This window comes from Triticum aestivum, chromosome 5B, assembly GCF_018294505.1.
Source record: "Triticum aestivum cultivar Chinese Spring chromosome 5B, IWGSC CS RefSeq v2.1, whole genome shotgun sequence".
Classification (NCBI taxonomy): Eukaryota; Viridiplantae; Streptophyta; class Magnoliopsida; order Poales; family Poaceae; genus Triticum; species Triticum aestivum.
Window position 1 is genome coordinate 15265887 of NC_057807.1, and position 4966 is coordinate 15270852.

Here is a 4966-nt window from a genome sequence, read left to right on the forward strand (position 1 = left end):
AATGGGACCTTTAGTACCGGTTCATGGCACGAACCGGTACTAATACCTCAAACCCCATTAGTACCGGTTGGTGGCTCAAACCAGGACTAAAGGTCTAACCTTAAGTCCCGGTTGGTGCCACGAACATGTACTAATGGGCATCGCACCCTTTAGTCCCGGTTCGTGGCACCAACCGGGACTAAAAGGTCCAGACGAACCGGGACAAATGGCCCACGTGGCCCTTGGGCGCACGAACCGGGACTAATGCCCCCATTAGTCCCGGTTCTAGACTGAACCGGGACTAATGGGCTAACCCGGCCTGGACCAAAGCCCTCTTTTCTACTAGTGAGAGGAGAAGAAGAAAAAATAGAATATTTTCTATTTTTTTCTTCTTCTCCTCTATTCCTTTCTTCTTCTCCTCTATAGCACCCTTTAGTCCCGGTTCGTGGCACCAAAGCCCTCTCGCTCGACCAAAACTCTCGAGGACACCCAAACCCTAGAGAAAAAATGATGTTGGTCTCCTACCCCCTCCCGCTGCGCCCCTACCCAACAAACTCTCTTGAGGCCACCCAAATTTACCAAGTTAAAAGAGCGTTGTCATCGGGGCCACCCCAAACCCTTAAAGCGTTGTGTCGAGGCCACCCCAAACCCTTGAAGCGTTGTCTAGGCCACCCCAAACCCTAGAGAAGCAGCGCCGAGGCCACTAACATGATTCCTTATTGTGATTAGCTAGCTAGTTCTACGTTTGCCACTAATATTTATCCATCTGTACCATGTTTGAATAATAATTGACATGTTGTAAATATTTGAAGAAACTATGGAGCAGTACCGAGACGAAGCAACAGAAGCGATGTCGGGGCAGATAATCGCAGAAGGAACTGATGTCGTTGCGTCATTTTTCAACGACGTCGTTGGTAAGGAAGGATTGGGTGGAGAGGGCTATGTTCATGATGGCTCCGACCCATTAATGCCGGTACAAGAAGAGGGCTATGTTCATGAAGGCTCCGGTGATGACCCAATGGAGGTACAAGAAGGAGACCGTGCTGACTGCTCCGGTGACCGAACCGAGTCCGCCCAGGTATATATATATTAGTTAAGCCCGTGCTGACTAGTTAATTGATGCATTCATTGTTTTGGTATATGTACACATATTAATTAACTCTCGTCTTTCTTCCTTTTTCTAGCCCTCCGGATCGAGCACAACTTCGTTAAGGAGACGAGGCCCGAAGAAAAAGTTGAGCTCGGATGAAAAGTTTGAGATCACAGCAATCGCGTGCAACGGCGAATCGATTGAACCCATCTGGACAAAGAACGCATTTGTTGCTCAGTGCGGGGTTCATGTTAGGGACAAGATCCCGATTAGCATCCACCAATGCTATAAGCCTAAGGAGGAAGACCCTCAGGTGTCTTATGTCAATGATATGCAGATAGATGATCTTTGGACTGAGCTGAAGGCAAATTTCACCCTACCGCCAGAGGAGGATCTAGAGAAGCCAGTTAAAGAGCAATTAATCAAATCTTGTGCTCTTAAGAAGATGGCAGGCCTATTCAGGAGGTGGAGGAAAGAGCTGAAAAAGTTTGTCGACAAAGAAGAGACACCGGAATTCATCAGTAAATATGAGAAGATCAGAGATCACTGGCCCGCATTTGTGGCCTACACGACATCGGAAAAGAGTAAGAAGATGTCAGCGACAAACAAGCAAAATGCTGCGAAGAAGAAGTTTCACCATCACATGAGGTCAGGTGGCTACCTGCAAGCCCAGCCTAAGTGGTCCAAGGCTGAGAATGATCTGCTTGATAAAGGGATCGAACCAGAGACAATGAGATGGCCAGATTGTTGCCGGACTTGGTTCTTCGGGGCTGGCAGAACCTTGGACCCTATATCAGGGAAGTGCCGTTGGACGGACGAGCAACTGAAAACACCAGTCACAAGGCTTTGGCAGTATATCCATGCAGCGCAGCAAGGGACGTTCGTTCCAGACAGGGAGAAGGACGAGCTCACAATGGCCCTCGGGAATCCTGAGCACCCTGGACGAACACGAGGCATGCTAGGCTCCATTCCATGAAAGGTTGGTTTTCCGGACGCAGGGGGTTACAAAACCCACGAGAGTAGGAAGAAACTGGAGCAGAGCCAACTGCAGGCGCTGCACGAAAGGGTAATGGGGCTAGAGGAACGAGAAGCAGATCGCAACAAACGACCTGCCGAAGCTTCCCCCGAAGCTACCCCGCCATCTCAGCGGAGAAGCAACGTGGCTTCCACCGAGCTGCTTCAGCCGGAGCATGTCTTGACGGCTCCTGCCAGCTATCCCGTGGATGCTATCATGGGGGCTCAAAATTGCCACCTTCTGACGCGATGGATGAATTTGAAGGTTAAGGCGGGGCTGTTGGCTCTGTTTATCCTACTGAACACGGCGCAACTTTTCACTGTCGGCCGATTCCGGAAGGATATGCCAGGGTGATGGTGGATGAAATGACGGAGAGATTTGAGGACCTCCAGCTTGACTACCCTACCGGTGAAGGGGAGACTAGGCTGGGTTCTGCTCTGAAGACTCCATGCCTATGGCGGAAGGAGCTCATCAACCTTCCGAACTGGACGCCTCCGCCTCCTCCTCCTCCTCCAGTGAGTCAGGGCACTCCGCCTCCTCCACCGCCTCCTCCTCCGGCGAGTGTCGATCAGGGCACTGGGCCTCCTTCTCCGACGTGTGGTGGCACTTCGCCTCCTTCTCCGCCTGCGCCGGCGTGCCCGAGCAACCAGCAGCCTCCTCCTTCTCCGGCGCGTGGTGGCACTCCGCCTCCTTCTCCGCCTGCGCCGGCGCGCCCGAGCAGCCAGCAGCCTCCTCCTTCTCCGCCTCACCAGCAAGGGCAGAAGAGACCCGCCGCCGCCCCGTCTGCTCTGGCGCGTCGTAGTCCTTCTCCTCTGCCTCGTAAGCAAGCACGAAAGAAGACAGGCGCCATAGCCGCTCCGTCTGCTCCGACGTCTAGCAGTATAGCCCGCAGAGGCGGGAGGCAATACAGATATGGTCCACCTCTTAAGCCTCTAGAGAAGTTACCGTACGAGAGGACCGAGGAGGAAACACGACGATCGTGCGGGCCCACGTGAAGGACTTCTTTGAAGGGGTGAAAGCAAAGAGACATCCACCTCCGGAGGAGAAGGTAGATCCGGTGAAAGCAAAGCTCACTATCAATGCCCTCAGGAAACCACCAAATTCTCCGCCGAGAACCAACTATGAGCGCATTACTGAACAGACATATCTCGAAGCCCAGCGGTCGGGAAGTACTGTCCGTGATAAAAGGTTAAAAGAACGAGAAGCTGGGAAAAAAATTGCCCAGCTCGGCGAACAAGCATAGCAATCGTGCCCCCCGCTCAATGTGTCTAGCGGCGACATCGTCGCTAATGCTCCGGGGACGGTGGTCGGTTATGGAAATCTTGGAGATTACCTGCCTGATGATCAACTTCCTGATTTCTTGGAGGTGGGCGAACACATATACGAGTACGGGAAGCCTCTCGTCAAAGATGAAAAATCTCTAACAACTATGATGCAAAGATTCCATAATTGGTACATGAAAACCTGCAGAGAGTGTGGGGGGACGAATGCTTTGTATCTAGATATTAAAGAGGAGCATGACCTCATTGAAACTGATCTGTTGACTGTTCCATTTGATGAGTTCTTCGCGTTCTTCAATCAAAAGGCCCTCGATAAACTAATGGTCTTTTGCTACTGTTTGTAAATACTATTTCTGTCATTAAGTCTCTATATATAGCTCGGCTCTTTCATTGCATGTATTTATAATTAATTATCCTCACTATATTATGCAGATTGAAGATCGTCGAGTGCAAAAAACAAGAAATGTATGATATTGGGTTCATTAACATAAATATCATAGATGAATTTCTGGTTAAAAAGCACGCCGAAGAGGCCGAGGCCAACTTGCTACAATCGTTGATCAAAAATCAAAACAAAGATTTAATACTCTTTCCTTACAACTTCCAGTGAATGTTACTGTCGTGTGCATATTCAGTTTCCCTTATTATTCGAGTAAGGTTATAGTAATGTAATTGATGAGTTATGCATGCATGCGCAGATTCCATTATGTTCTTCTGAAGATTAAGCTTGAGCGGGGAGTAGTAAATATCTTAGACTCGAGACAAAAAGATACCCAAACCTATGCGGACATGACTAATTTGCTCAACAAGTAAGTTCAATCGATCATTTATCGCACCATATCGGCAACTTTTTGTTCATTTCCTGATATCTCAAGTAATAATAATTATTTTCTTTGTCTTGCAGGGTTTGGAAACAGTTCACCGCAGAAGTTCCGGGACTGCCGAAGGAGCTGCGATATACATACCCGAAAGTAAGTACTACTAGCTAGCTAGTTGCGCGCATCTCCCGTTGATTCTATAGTTGTACTTTCATCAATGCCATTTATAATGCTTCATTATCAGTTTGATTGACCTCTATTTCTCGTAAAGAGCTTGTGGCAGGAATAAGGGAATGATTTCTATGGATACTACGTGTGCCAGTTCATCTACAACGCGACTTTGAAAAATAAGCGTAGCTACTCTAAAAGACAATATGAAGTGCGTAAGCAATAATATTCACAATTTCATTTTATTACACCATCATTTTTGTTGAGTTTCATTCATATATGTATTAACCCCCTTCTTCAAATTAGACGTGGCAGATGCGGGATGAACTCCTAGAACAAGATTGCATGAAAACAATTCAAGAGGAATTGGCGGGATTCTTTCTTGACCACGTCATCAATAAAGCCCAAGAATATCATGTGGAAATTGATTTCAAATGCTAGGGGATTGTAAGAGATTTTACATATTGTATCACTACAAGAAATATGTCAACTTGTGACCACCACTATTGGTCACTGAAAGGTCATGGTTTTTCATTTGCGACCTTTTTGTGACCAAAAACAGAAGGTCAAAAGCTGGCGGTCGTAAACTGACTATAGCGACCTTTCTTCTGGAATG